The following is a 16,644-nucleotide window of genomic DNA, read 5'->3' as shown; positions in this document are numbered from 1 at the left end:
AGTAACATGGGAATAATACTTATTCCAATATCTATCTCACAGGTTTTTTCCTGAGGATTAAATGACTTAATATGTGTAAAGTGCTTAGAATAGTGCCTACCATGTAAAATTCTCTCTATAAGTGTCGGTTTTTATTCTTTGACTTTTAAATTGCCTAAATATTCATCTGACAATGACTATTTTAAACCAAACACTTTTATGTAGGTGAGTTTGAGCTGTAATTGCCAACTTTAAGGTTTTGTTTATGACAGTCAGAAGGAGAGACACCTAAAAAGATTTCAGCCTACTCCAATTCAAGTGTTGGGGTCGCCAGCAAAAGCACAACTCACACAAGCTCTGATAGACAGTTATTTACCTAGAGAAGAGACAGAGCAAGGTCAGCTTCGCTAGGGGAGCGTCGGTTCCCCACAGCCAGTGGGTTTCTATCTGCAGGGAGATGTGCTGGGTGCAACACCTCTTGCTTGTGGGTGTGTGCTGCAGTGGAGAACCCTGCTCCCTCCCCTCCAGGGGTGTGATCCAGATGTCATAAAACACGCCCACCAGAATCAGACTGTCTCCAGTGAATATATACATGTGCTCAGAACAACAGGGGAAGGAATGTACCAGCAGCCCCCTTAACTAGTAGGAGATTGTGTGACACACCCAGTCCTGAGCACACAGAATGTATTTGTGGATCCCAGGGAAGGTGGCAGGATGTGCTAGGACTATCTTTTACCACAGTTTGCTTGCTTGTTTTATACCAAAGAAAATTCAGTTTAGTTATAAATAGGGTGACTCTACATCTCAATTTTTCCAGAACACACCCAGTTTATGGCTGACGTTGAAAGACAAATCAGAGTTGAGTTTGCAGACTACAGCATCTTATTCAGGACTCCAAAGTTCTGCCTGCAGCAAAGGAAGTCAGATCGTTCGAAAGAATGGAGGAAGCTTCCAGCTTCCAGGGATGGAAAGTGATTTTTATAGACATAAAAAGGAAGTTAGTTTGACTCCTATTCATTGGATAAGAGTTTGTCCATCTTAAAGGGGTGGGTTTAGGGGAGGTGGGGTTTGATTGGCTATCTGGGTCCGTGGCTTTGGTGAGCATTTTAAGGTTGAAAAATATCAAAAGAAAACTGAAGAGGGAGTTCAAAGAGGAAGTAGGGCATGGATTTTTGGCTCTGAGGGATTCCCAGAGCTTTCTCTATTTTATCACTGTTGTCTCAGCAAATTTTTAAGATTACCCACCTTCTCCTTGAAACAATGTCCCGGTTTGGACACTGTCATATGATGATCCTCGTTATAAAGAAATTTAAAAGTTACATTTTTTTACACATGTGTAAGTCATAGTGTGAAAATTTCAATACTTGCCATATACCCCCCATGTAATCATTACCAGAGTCTATTTCAATCTTCTTCAAAAAAGATCTAACTGAATTATATTTCAAAACATACACGCACACACCCACACATACACAAGTCATTCTACGTTCTACAGCTCCTCGTTGCTTACATGGTAAAGGCTTAAAAACTCAAATTAACATTACTTTCCAGATTCATCTCCTCTTTTTTCTACATCCTCCTCCATAAACCCCAGGCACCAGCAAAGATCCGTCCCATTGGGGCCTAATGGAGTGACAACACATGCCTTCGTTCCTGCTTTTCCCACTTTCCATCTTCTAGTAATAGGTATTTCTTATTTTTTCAAGGACCAGCTCAAAGTTCTCTTCCACCATAAACCCTTTTTACACTGTTTACTATTGGTTTTACATGGTTATATGCCTTGTTTGTTAATTAACTACTCGATGGCAGCAACTTTGTCATTATAATCCCAGTGCATTCAAATTTTTACTTGGAGTGGGTACTTTGCCCATTATTTTAATTGAATTTCCTATGAAGATTATTAAGATTTACGTGCAGTACACATATTCTGTCTTCATAATCATCTCCCTTTTCTCCCCCAAATAGGATTTCCTTAAAAATAATCTTCTAAGAGAGCAGAACAAATATGCTTCCTTTGAAAAATTTGAAATTTTCCTTTGAACAAGAAACCACGCAACTCAATTAGTTCCCAGGCCTAGACAGCACTGTTAATATGCAATAACATATTACAAAGTACTTAAATTTTTTTCTAGATATTTTTCTAGATTTCTAAATATTTTACAAAGTTGAAAGTTTGCATTACTTCAGCCAACACCTAAGTATGATGTTAGTTGTGGGTTTTTCATAGATGCCCTTTTTTAAGTTGAGGAACTTCTCTTCTATTCCTAGTTGAGTGAATGTTTGTTTGTTTTTTTTTTGTCATGTAAGGGTGTTGAATTCTATCAAATGCTTCTACATCTATTGAGATTATCATGTGGTTTTTGTCCTTTATTTTATTGATGTAGTATATAAACACATTTTAGGATGTTAAATCGTTGCATTCCTGGGATAAATCTTACAGTCATGGTGTCTAATTCTTTTTCTATAATGCTGGATTTGATATCCTAGTATTTTGTTGAGGATTTCAGTTTCTGTAATTAATAACAGATATTGTTGTATAGGTTTCTTTCCTTATGATGTCTTTGTCTTATTTTGGCATCAGGTTAACATTGGCTTAATAGGATTAATTGGGAAATGTCCTCTTCTCTTCTATTTTTTTGAAGAGTTTGTGAAGAATTAGTTTTAATTCTTCTTTAAATATGTGGCAGAGTTCACCAGTGAAGCCACTTGATCTTGAGCTTTCCTTTATGGGAAGTTTTATTATTATTATTATTATTACTATTTCAATCTCTTTAGTTATTATAGGTCTACTTAGATTATCTATTTTTCTTGAGTCAGTTTCAGTAGTTTGTATCTTTCTAGGAATTTGTACATTTCATCCAGTTATTTAATTTGTAGGCATACCATTGATCATGGTATTCCCTCATGATTGTTTTTATTTCTGTAAGGCTGATAGTAATGTCCTCTCTTTCATTTTGATTTTAGTAATCTGAGTTATCCTTCCTTCTGCTTGGGCTTAGTTTTTTTTTTTTCAATGTCTTAAGGTGGAAGGTTGGATTGGGTTGTTGATTTGAGATATTTCTTCTTTGTAATGTAGGTGGTTACAGCTATAAATTTCTATCTAAGCCTGCTTTTTAGTGGCATCCCATAAGATTTTTTAATGTTGTGTCATCATTTTCATTCATCTCAAAGCATCTTCTGATTTTTCTTGGATTTTCTTCTTTGATCCATTTGCTTATTGTTTTTTTTTCTTTGGAAACTCTGCCTGAGCTGTTCAGTATCATAGCCAACTGGCTACTTAAATGTAAATTAATTGAAATGTACTAAAATTTTGTTCCTCAGTCACACTAACCACATTTCAAGTGCTCAATAGCCACAAGTGGCTATTGCATACCACAATGGACAGTGCACAACGTTTCTATCTCGGCAGGAAGCTCTGTGGGACAAGACTGCATGGCATGCTCAAAGGGGGAAGAATTCAATGACAAGGTATCTGCTCACAGTATTCCTTAGTAGCCACCTTACTATTTTTAAATACCACTTAATTTATAAATATCAAGGCAGTTCAATGCCCTATATGCTTAATATATTCTAAGTATTACTCCTGATAGTAACCTGACAGAAGCTTTTTCTGTTATGCAGTGTTGATGGTTGATTTCTTTGTTAGCTTGTCTCCTGCATCATCCATTATACTTTTGCTTCTTCTGCTCTCCTGGCAGCTTCTTGCCCCTTCCTATACCACAACATTTAGTAGCTATGAAGTATTAATAGCCACTAGACAAAGGGAATGCTAGAAGAGTTAATATACGCTGAATACCTAGTCTTTACCAGGGTCTCTCTGAAACTTTTCATTTGTTAGATTACTCAAACCCCAAATAATTTCAGGAAGTAAATATTATTGTCTTCATTTCAAGATGAGAAAAATGAGCCTCTAAAATGTAAGGGCTGAACTTCACTTAAATTATATGTGACAAAATCAGGATTTAAATGAATCTTTGTCAGTCTCCCAAGCCCAGTCTCTTTCTACACCCCACTTCAGTCTGCCTTGAATGTGTGCAGTTCTTACCTTCTGTCCTGATTCTAATACAGATTTTGTGGGTGAGCATGATCTCATGAGCACACTACTTCACATTTTGATAATATCTACTGCTTATCTTTGTTGAGTGCTTACAATTTTCTGTGTCCTGCTCTAAGCATTTTACCTAGATTATCTCCTTGTCACAACAATCCTCTGAAGTAGGTGTTACCATTATCCCCATTTTCCAGCAAAGATACCTGAGGCACTGAGAGAGTAAGTTTCCCAGGTCCCAGGGTATGCATTACCAGTGCCAGGCTTCACCCCCTGCCCTCTGAATCCAGAACCTGCTCTGGTAGGAGCCCAGAATGACCAAGTTATTGACAAGGGAAGCCTTGCTGTTCACAAGAACATTCTCTATAAAATATCATTCTTCATCGCCTCTCAGACTTCATGGGGTTTGTTTGTATTTCTGTTTCTCTTCACTAGAGTGCAAGCTCCATGACAGCAAGGACTTTGCTTTATTTATTTTTGTAGCTCAAGGATATGGGCGCTCAATAAATATTTGTTGCTTTGAACTGAATGAGATCATGATAATTTACCAGCAATTATACACTTTGCGATGTAAGGAAATTTCAAGAAAAATTGAACTAATTTATTAATAAAATGAGTGCCAATTAAATCATCAATCTTAATAAATTTGGAAAGATAAAGGTCTTATTTAATAGTATGCTTTCATCATCATATACACGTTGAGAAGACATTCAATTTCTTCTTAAGTCGGCTGCATTTCTTCAGACTCGAAGTGACAGACTGGACTAAATAATGTCAAAAACCTCATCCAGTTCTATCTAAATTCTGATATTAATCATTCAAAAGACAAAAAAAATCTCTTGGCTTTGAAATATCTTTATGTCACATTTGCAAATATCCACTGGGGGAAAGATAATGCTTCTTTCATCAGTAATGTTACTGCAAAGGACAGGGCATTCCTGCAGCAACATTCGAATACGCATCAATTCTTTACCACCACGGATCCTTCACTTAAAGTGAACCCTTTAACCGATTTAAAAATACCTTTATTGGAAATTTATTACCTAAGTGAAATTTTCTTATTGTTTCTGGGAATTTTTTCCCTCAGCCGATAGAGGGCGCTCAAAGCTTTTTAAAAATGTTTAATATTTTTCCCTTTGTGCTTTCAGCACTTGATTGCCATGGCTGGCTTGCTGACTTTAAAAACCTGAAAATATATATATACATATCTATATATTTAAAGGTCATTAAAAATGCTGGAAACTTACCCTTTTGTGTCTACCTGGTTAAAGAGAATAAATTGTTTTTTAGGAATTGCCTATTGTAATAACCTGAAAATGTTATACCAGTATCACAGTACTTAAAGAATAATTTGCTTGTTTTCATTTTAACTATGCAAGGGTTAAGAAATTACTTTAGACAGCCTCAGAAATTAAAGTGAAAAAATAAGAATAAATTGTTTTTCTAGAAAGGCACAAAGGGTGTGCCTTAAGCTAATACAACAAAATCTATAAACAATATCTGTGCCAGTTTGGATATATTATGTCCCCCCAAAAGCCATGTTTTAAGCCAATCTTGTGGGATATTTGGTTTAGGTTGCTTCCATGGAGATGTGACTCACCCTACTGTAGGTGACACTTTTGATTAGATTATTCCCATGGAGGTGTGGCCCGGCCATTCAGTGAGGATCTGATTAGTTTACTGGAGTCCTTTGAAAAGAGCTGACACAGGCCCTGATGCTTGCTGACAGAGTTTGCTCTGGAGAAGTTAAGAGAGGACAAAATGCCCCAAGAGCAGCTAGAGAGACTTGGAGAGATGCTTAGGAGCTGACAGAGATGTTCAAATATGCTTGGAGTTGTGGACAGAAGGACATTTGCAGATGCTAAGCTAAGTACACACAGGAGCTGAGAGAGAGAAGAGCTGAAACACAACTGGGGACCAGCAAATGCCGGTCACATGCCTTCCCAGCTGACAGAGGTGTTCCAGACACCATCGGCCTTTCTTCAGTGAAAGTATCCTTTTGTTGATGCCTTAGTTTGGACACTTTTATGGCCTTAGAACTTTAAATTTGTGCCTGAATAAACCCCCTTCATAAAAGCCCATCCATTTCTGGTGTTTTGTATAACAAATTAGCAAACCAGAACAACATCCTACTAGCATTTAATAAAAGTTAAAATCCTTACTCTGTACAGGTAACTTCTTTCCTACTATATGTATTTAAATTTCCCTTTAAATTAAATTTAGATGCACAAGTTTTGATACATAGGGTTTTTATAATTCAGTTCTACTATGTTCTAATTTCTAATATTAATTATTCTTTGACCTATGGCTTATTCAGAAGTGTGTTTTAATTTTTCCAATCATAGGAGGACTTTGATTATCTGTTTATTCTTTGCATTGAGATAAAATATATTCTGTAGCGTTTCAGTTCTTTGACATGTGTCTGGACTTCCATTGTGTTTTTTAAAGGTTTCTAATTGTGAGTGGGGTGTGTGTGTGTGTGTGTGTGTGTGTGTGTGTGAGTGTGTGTGTGCATGCATGCATGGGTTAAAATGTTAATTGTGAATTTATTTGTCCTTTGCATATTTTAGCAGAGATTCCACAGGCTGTCAATGTGCATCTTTGCTCAGCAGTCTAAAAGAATGTAAGACTGGTTTTGCAGCCCTTAGGTTATCACTGACTTCAAGTTTCTCTGAGACAAGGCCAAGGGATGGATTCTGCACCAATAAAGGGGTCAGAAATGAAGCATTTCTTCAGAGAGGGAGATATGGAGAGCTGTAGCATTTCTCCTCTCCATTCATATGTGGTGCTAATGTTACCCCTCATTTTAAGCAAAGCAAGGGACACATTTCAAGAGAATCAAAGAGCCAGACAGTTCCTCCCTGGAATTAGGGGACACAGTAGCTGGTACCTAATTCACAAATAAATATTCTAAAGCTGAGAGCTTAGCTAAAATGGTCTGTAGAGATGGACGGCACTTTCGAAGTCTATTAGGGCAAGAGTGGATGCATATTTCTCTCAAGATTTTATGGTTGTTTGGGAGGGAGATAACATCCAAGAGCATGGCTAGGAGGAAAGAGGTCAACTCAAAGAGGTGGATGGACTATGGAAAGCCAGTGGCCAAGCTGGGGATTTGTACTCACCAATAATAAAGGGCCTCAAAAAGCAAAAATCCACCAAGGTGCCTCTCAGAAGAATGGGCCTGAATTTGGGTGTGGATTAGAAAGCAGAGTCTCATACCAGACTGTAACCCTGACAGCCCTGAAAGAGTGTTTTCTCCTTTCTTTAATCTCCTTTTAATTCTCCTTCTCATTGGTCAAAAACACATCTAGGAAGTGAAGAAGGGAATGGACCAAGGAAGAGAAAGGAGCTAATAACATTTGCTTCCCTTTGAAGGCTTTTTTGTTTGTTTTTACTTTTTATTGTGGTAATATACACAATTCAAAATTTCCCTTTTTAACCACTTTCAGGTGTAAAATTCCATGGGATTAATTGCATCCATGATGTTGTGCTACCATTAACACCTTCCATTACTAAACTTTTTCATCATCCCATAGAGAAACTCTGTACCCATTAAGCAATAACTCCCTATCCCCTACTCTTTCAGTCCCTGGTAATCTGCAATCTACTTTCTGTCTCTAAATTTTGCTTATTCTAGATATTTCAAATAAGTGAAGTCATACAATATTTGTTCTTTTGTGTCTGGTTTATTTCATTTAACATGTTGGCTCATCCATATTTAGCTTCCCTTTTTATGGCTGAATAGTCATCCATTGAGTATATAAACCACATTTTGTTTTTCCACTCATCTGCTGATGGATACTTGAGCTGCTTCCACCTTTTGGCTATTGTGAATAATGCAGCTATGAATGCTGGTGAACAAATGCTGTTCGAACCCCTGCTTTCAATTCTTTTGGGTATTTACTCAGAAGTGGAATTGCTGGGTCATAAGGTAATTCTATGTTAAACTTTCTGAGGAACTACCAAATTGTTTTCCACAATGGTTGCACCATTTTGTATTCTCACCAACAATGAACATGTTCTCCTGTTTCTCTGCATCCTCATCAACAGTTGTTTCTGTTCTTTTGATAATAGCCATCCTAGAGGGTATGAAGTGGTATCTCTTGTGGTTTCAATTTGTATTTCTCTGATGACTAATTGTGTTGAGCATATTTTCATGCACTTTATATATCTTCTTTGGATACGTGTCTATTCAAGTCCTTTGCCCATTTTTAAATTGGGTTATCTTTTTGTTGTTGAGTTGTAGCAGTTCTTTATATATTTTGGATATTAAACTCTTATATGATTTGCAACTATTTTCTCCCATTCTGTAGGTTGTCTTTTCACTTTCTTGATAATGTCCTTTGACCTACAAAAGTTTTAAATTTTGATGTGGTCTACTATATTTAGTTTTTCTTTTCTTGCTTTGCTTTTGTTATCCTATTAGAGGAGTCCTGCATCTAGCAAGACTGGGTGTTAAGTATCCTTAGTGGACTCAGTCATGAGCAGGCATGAGGCTTTTGAAGCATGACCTTGGCATGATTGTGGCTATAGATTCAGGGTCTAGCAACTGGGATCATCCAAGAATTACTCTCCCTGTGGCAGACGTTTTGAGTGGCACAATTTCATGGCACCAATTCTTTGTTCACCTGTGTTTAATCTGCTGCTTAACCCTGACAATTTCAATAACCGTATGTTTCCTTTCCATAAATTTCATTTCATTCTTTCTCAAATCTGCTTGTTCCTTTTTGCTTGGCTGTTTTGATTTTTTCTTATGGATTCAATTCCTTCTTGATACCTTTGTTTATTATAAACATAATTATTTTGTCATCTCTTTCAGATGTTCTATTGTCTCAAATTCTAGGAGGTGACACTATTCTGTTTACTGCATTTGCTGCTTTTCACCCATGGTGTATCATTTCCTTATATGTTTTGCATCTTTAGTTGGAATTATTTTTACCTCTAAAATAAGTGAGGCTCTATAATAGTACTGATTTTTGCAATACCTGGTACTCTAGTGTTATCACTAGTTTCTGAGCAATTTTTATGTCAAATTTCCATCTTGATTGTTTTACCATATGAATTATATACATTTTTTTCTGGAGACATTTTTTCCTCATAATTTTCCCGGACATTCTTGACAACCTTGGTCCTGAAGATGTAGTTTTTCTAGCCTCCTCCCACTGAGCATGCAGCCTGTCCTGTCTCTCTGCAGAGCTCCGTCATATCTTCGTGGGAGACAAAAGCTTTGACTGCTGTTTCTATGTGGACTTTAAATCTTCAGCTTCTAGACCTATAAAACCTACTTGTGGGTCTGAGAGCTCACCCCAGGCCACAGCAGCATTAGCCTCCACATCTACAGGTTTGTCTTTCAAGTCACTCTTTTCTTGTGTGTGATACCAGGATAATTGCCTCCCTCCTCCTTTTCCTCTTAACATTAGCCATGCATTCACATTATTTTAATGTTGTATCTAGAATCCTGTTTGTAGCAGGAGAGTGTCCATGTTGGCTGGGTCTGCCATGTTTTAAGAACCAGCAGTTCTATTTTGATTATTCCTTCTACCTCAAATGGCCTTCTGCATATTTTTCATAAGTACATGTTTTCTTTTCTTCCTTCAAGACCCATCTTGGCAGTTGTTCTTCTGGGTCTTGCTTCCCACACCTCACTCCCCCAGCCAGAAATAATCATTTCCTTCTGTGAACAACAATACTACATTATTTAATCTCCACCTTATGGCATAGCATGCCCCCCTTTCATAAAAGCTATTGGTTTACCTAGTATTTTGAGAAAAAAGACAGGTATCCCTTTTTATCTGTTCCCCACAACCAAGCACCTAACACACTATTATCTATAAACACACTGTGTAGTGGAAAAAACAGCATTACATTAAGTGTTAACATGGCCTAAGTGCCTTAACTTTACTTATCCAAGAAAAATGACTTATCACACCCACACTGCTTACTTCGCAGAATCATTAGGGAATTAAAAAAAAAAAAAAACAGTTGACATGGAATACAAATCTAACATATTTTTATTCTATGTTCCATCAATGTTTGTTGAATCAATAAAAACATTTGATTTCATGGAAGTGAACAAAAAATATTTGAAGAGATGTGACTTGTGTGTTAGTCAATTCAAATGAATCTTTTATTTAAAGAGAATTAAACTTAAATGATTAAAATAGCAAAAAAAGTGTTTGTGATATACTAGGAGAACCTATAAACCAAAAGCATTTTACACACAGCCAAAGGAAACATTCCCTTGTTACTTAATTTAAAGTAACACAAAACAAATTAGAAGGTGAGTGAGAACATAATCTAGCTGCCACGTCAGATCTCTTTGGCCAAAAAGTTTCCTCTTTCCCCCTTCAGCATTTTGTTTCGGTTTCTGTGAAAGTACTCAATGAAGTTAGTTCTGTGCAATAAAATTTTTTTGAGTACATATAGCTTGGTGGTTAAAAGCACAGAATCTAGAGCCAAACTGCCTAGATTTAAACACTGGCTCCTCTGCTTAGTAGTTTTGTGCTCTTGGACCAGTTATTTAACCTTTGTTTTGTCATCTTAAAATGCAGATCCTGCTGGTTCTAACATTAATACTCTTTGCTGTTGTTATTACATGATTTAATACATGCGGACAGCATGTATACCAGTAGCCATACAGCTGTACATATATATACTGTTGACCAGTCCCTGGGTTTAGTATTGGGAATGCCACACTGAGCTGGGTATGAGCCCTGCCTCCAAGGTTCTTATTGCTAAAAAATGGGACACTGATCTTGAACTAAACATTTGTCAAAAAGGGTAGCTTAATGGTTTGGTAGGAACAGAGACCAAAAAATTTTAGCAAAAATCTGGACATAATCCATCAGATTTCCTTTGATAAATTTAATGTACGGTATATTTATTTAACTCTTTTTGCATGTATTAATGGAAGGATCAGGGGATAGATAGTTACAAAGAGAAGAAAGTCTGAAGTTCATTTCCATCTGGCTTTGAAAAGTATGAAATCCTTCAGGGCAGATTTGTTTTACTATGTATTACTGATGTCAATATTAAAATAGTTTTTCATTTTATGAAGTTGACAGTCCATGGTAAAAGGAATCAGCACACAGCTTGGTGAGGGAAAGACACTCAGGATCATTAATTGGTTGCAGAGAATTCACAAAGTATATAATAAAGGCAGAGGAAAATAAACAATAGTGCAGTTTCTCAGATGAGACAGTAGTTCAATATCAGTGTAAAATCATTTCTATAGGAAGAGAAATCACAATATAAGAACCTATCAATGTATTAAACTCAATTCTTAATGTGAATGCAGTTAAAATTTATCTTTAGTTAACACAGTGTAGGTTACATTGTTTGTACTTTTCTTATAGTCCATTCTATTAGTAGGTAATTTAAATGAAGATAAAATAATGCTACAAGTATTTGCCTTTTTAACACCTTCTAAACTCTATCTGCTGTGAAATACAGAAAGAACTGTAGTTTTATGCTGAAATAGATTTTTTTTCTAATATTCTGGTAGTATAAGAGCAATACAGAACTACAATATAGAATAATGAAAATTCTAGGTCATTTTTTTAATTGTCACTTTTCCAATGCCCATTTTAAATAAAAAAAAAAAAATTGGTGGAATGTGGAATGTAGTGTTAATATAATTCTGATCTTCATTCAGATGATTTGTGAATCCCCCTTTATTCTAACTACACTGTTTCCCCTTTTCCTTTGCCTTCTGTTGTAAACTATTAAATAATACTAATACATTATACAAATTACCTGCTTTAGATATTTTCCCCCTTTTACCCACTAGAACACGTAAAGGGGTCCCTGGAGAACCACTGTCTAATAAACGGTGATTTTTTTTCCAATTTATTTTCACTATATTAATTCAAGGAATTATTTTTTTTTAGTAACTTCACAGAGATAAACTCCACAAACAGAAAAAAAAAAGCATTTTAAAATAGTTATTGATGATACTAAACAGGAGACTAACAACAACAAAAAAGAGAGAATGAGACATGTAGAGCCATAAAAATCAATCAAACATCTTTTTGCGATGATGTAGAATGTAGTGACTTCGGAGTTGAAATACATTTTAGCATTAAAGGTATCAAAATTCAACACAAGATTTCTGAAACTTTTCTGGGAAATCTGTCACAGGAGGGCCTACTAACATAGGACTTTCATCCTTATAAAAAGCTATTCTGTTTCATACATTTTAAACATTCTACTTCTTTGTTTCTGCCAGAAGCATGGAATTCTGAACCCCTGCAGGCAATGCCCAGAAACCCAAAGACCAATGTGTTTCTAAAGGATTGTATTGCTGCCAATCCTTCCCAGACTGTTTATTTATTGTGAGAAACTTAACTCCTTCAAGCTTTTCAGTAATTCACCCCTTTTGTCCATGTCAGGATGAAGTGGTCTCTTGTTTTTAACAATGAACTATTTGATGATCACATCATCAAAGCCACTGGAAGTGCACAAAGCAAGGAGGCATGTCACACTGTGCAAATGGCCTTCAGCTTGACTGCCATGGCACAGTCACCACAGTGTCACATGAACGGCAAAGACAGTGTATAAGAGGATATAGAGCCATTGGACCAGACCATCACCCTCGATGGGCGAATTCACTTAAAATGCAAACACAATCCATGACCATAAGCGTGGGACATACTTCATTTTAATTACGGGGAGTAGCAAACCATGAACATGATTCTCAACCCTGCCTGAAAGATGACTAGAAATAAAAGGAAAGTATGGGGAAAAATAATCAGAAAAGCTACATTAAAGGACTATTCTTCTCCACGGAGAGAATGGTATATACCCTATTTTAAAACAATGCCCCTGAGGGTTGTTTTGTTTTGTTTTGTTTTTTGCATTTGCTACCTTTGTTCATGAGAATCTGGTAATTTAAGGCACTACTGAATCCCATGTTTCAAGTTGGTAAATGAGGCCTATCTTCCAAAAACGTAGAATGCTAACAGTGTAAGAAGAAAAAAAGGAGGATATCATTATGCAATACTTTCTTTCACATTTTAAAGAAAACAGCTACTGCAGTTAGGCACTTCCTCTATGCTCCCTCTGCACAAACCTATTTTATCATTTCTCACACTGCTCTGTACTTTTGATGTAAATATTTGTCTTCTCATTAGCCTATAAACACCTCATGGGCATGTAGGATCTCTCTCATTCATTTTTTATACTCTTTTAAAATTTACAAAACTAATATTTGGACATGGTTAATAAAAACAGTACACAAGTATATACAATGAAAAATAACTTTCCTTTACCCTCCACATCCCTCCACATCCCTCCACAGGAAGCAACCACCATTGGTTTTTATGGGTATTTGAGAAGTTTTTTTATGCAAATCCAAAAATTGTTCTGAGCATTGTTTATTTTCTTTAACATATTTTTAGCAAAGTTTTTCATAGGCATCTATCTATCCCTTCTTTTTGAATAGCAGCATGGCAGTCTTTTTTATGGATTTGACATTTATTTAATTGTTGTGAAGGGGCATTTGGATGGTTTCAAGTCATTTTTGTTACAAACAAGGTCTCAATAAACATATTCCTACTTATTTGAACTAATATATGAGTATAATAGTACATTAAATTTCTAAGGTAGAATTCCTAGTTGAAAAGGAATATGGCTTTTAAATTTTGGAAGACGTTTCTCAAATACCCTTTTAGAGGACTCACCAAATTTCACTTCCATCAATGGTGTGCAATATTGTCTCTTTACTTATGCCCTTGACAATTCTGTGTACTACCAAGCATGATGAAATTTTCTAATTTGATAAATGAAACATGGTACCTTGTCTAAATTTGTGTGTTTTTAAAACTATGAGTAAATTTGAACACTTAAAATTCAGTATATATACATTTTATAGTTATATAAGTTATTTTGGAACATAATTATTGTTAGTTTTATAAAATATTATAAGGGCGGAATATAAGGTATGGTCTCTACTTTGAAAGCATAGAGTTCAATGTATTTTTTTATTAATTAACCCCCTTAAATCTGTTCTATCCTTATCTTTTTCTATTTGTTCTGTCATGGACTGTAATAGTTAAACTCTCCTACTATTATTGTGTTTCTCTCTTCTTGAATTTGTTATTATTTTAATTTACGAATTTTGATGGTACATTGATTTTGATAAATGGTTGATCAAACCACTTATTGATATAAATGGTTGTTCTTGTCTTATTTAATGCTTGCTACCCTGAATTAAGCAATGTTTAATACATTTTCATTTGACTCTAGATATGCATTTTATATATCAAACATAGTTGGGTTTTATTTTTTATCTGGTCCTAAAGTCTTTTTTTTTTTAATATATGTTTTATACTGTTTACAGTTATGTATGACAGATATGCCTGAACTTAGTTCTGCCATTTTGTTTTATGCCTTCTGCTTTTAATGCTTTTTTAGGGTGTAATCTTTTGCTCTACAGAAAGTGTTGTCTTTGTCTATCTTTGTATTCATGTTTTCTTCTAATAATTTGGAAATTTACTCTTCATTCCAGTGAATTGTAACCTTTATAACTTGATGTAATACATTCACATTCATATTCCTTTACATACCACCTTTAGGAAGCATCTATTAACTTCCTGCTATAAAAATGAAGAATGTAACTATACCTTCTGAGTTTTGCTGGTTATATTATTATTATTTGTTCTTCTCAGTTATATCTTTAGCCAACATACTAAAACACTTCTCTTTCTTGAGAAAGAACCTTGAGACAATATTTATTCACCCTCTCCTCTGTGAAAGATAACGTCGACCAATATACTTAAGTACATTATGCTTTATCTTTTCTCTGATTCCGCTGATCTGTTTTTGTTAGTCATATTGCTATTTCTGTGTTATTATGGCTTATAAGATTTATATTATGCTCAAAAACTTTATTTCCAACTTTTATTTAGTCTTTTTAAAATCCCGAAATAATTTAATAAATGCCAACTGTCCTTTTCTCCATTCATCTACTGGTTGGTTATATTGAGTGTGTTTTTGGAGTTTTTATATGTTGGAAAATATCTTCTTAGTATCTTTCTGAATTATTGCATGTTTGAACATGTCTTTCAATATCTCAAACACTGTTCTGTGACTGTATCTCCTTGCTGGAGGAAGGGGAAGCCTGCTGGTTAGTAAGGCCCTGTGTGTTCAGATTTCATGTGATTACAGGACTGGAGTGGGATGGTCACCTGCTTCTTGGTAAGATGACATATCTGACTGTGGCCATCTCACATGCCTTTGATGGTCACTAGGATCGAGGAAGTTCTGGCAGCTCCCATACACTTTCAGATTTATAGTACTTTTCCAAACAAGAGGTTGTTAGTAGACTTCTTGGAAGTCCAACCTAGTTTTGGAGAACTCTAAGTTCGGGAGAACTCATTGCCTGAGATGATTAGAAGAAAAATGCATCCTCTCTTGGTTTCCTCCCCAACCATGGACAACTGTCAATGTTCTTAGCAACACTTCTTCATAGATGGAAGATCTGGGTTATGGCTGTTGGCTAAATTCATCAAAGATAATAGAGTACAATGGAGCAGAAAAGTCTGACCACGCCAGGTTTAAATAGAAGTCAATTTTTCTTTTCTTGATGCCTAGCACAATGCCTGACACAAAGTTAATTCTTAGTTAACATTTATTAAATTATGGACAAAAGCACTATTTATGGTGATTCTGGGGCACATACATACTCTAATTTAGTTTTCAAATAAATGATTCCTACACTTGCTGTTATTACAGTAAATGTCAATTACTGTATTTCTCTGATTTACAATGTTGATTCTGAAATTATACATTTTTCTTATAGCTTTAAGATCAGAGTCAAAATTTGTGACAAGTGAAATACCATGGATTTTTTGTAATGGAGAGACCTTCTCCTCGGATACAGAAAGAAGGAATAAATGCAAGAGAATAATTGTTTTTAAAATCACCCTTTCCACTGAACCTTAGTCGTCAACTGATAGCACAGCTTATGGCATCACATTGATAATTGTTAAAAAAAATATTCACTTAGAACATTGTGATAAACCAGGGAAGAACTCATTTAAAATGTTTTTTCTTTGCTGTTTGTTTTGTTATCTAGGCACAAACATTTCCACACATCTATCTTCCACCCTTCCAACACAAACCTCTCAAGTCCTTCTTTTCCTTGGTAGGTTGCAAAGGGTCTTTTGAATCTAAAGGGCCCCTTGGAAGTCTGGCCTTATTGGCCTTTTCTCAATAGCTTGTTTTTATATGTTTAATAATCAAATAGAGAAGTCAAAGCTAAGGAAAAGAACCTTCTACTAAGCCTCCTCAACTCAAAGGTTGACATTCTTACTGCCTGATCAGATATCCTCATCTCAATGCCCATGATAAACCAACATGCAACCGCTCTAACTTTTCTGTCCTATATCTCTTTTTAAATGCTTTAAAAAAGTTACTGGACTTCCTTCTAACTAACCCCTGCCAATAATTTGTTATGCTTCCAGGCACCAGCAACAGGCTTTGTAGATGATATTGTGTTAGGCATTTCTCTCTCTAATAAAGGACACTCTCCTTATTTCAAATAAGAGAGGAGAGAAAAGGAGGGAAACAAATTGGCATCATTCATTAAATGCATTGCCTACATGTTGATGTTTATC

The sequence above is a fragment of the Choloepus didactylus genome, chromosome 13, assembly GCF_015220235.1.
Source record: "Choloepus didactylus isolate mChoDid1 chromosome 13, mChoDid1.pri, whole genome shotgun sequence".
NCBI classification, from domain to species: domain Eukaryota; kingdom Metazoa; phylum Chordata; class Mammalia; order Pilosa; family Megalonychidae; genus Choloepus; species Choloepus didactylus.
Note: the sequence above shows the minus strand (reverse complement) of the source record.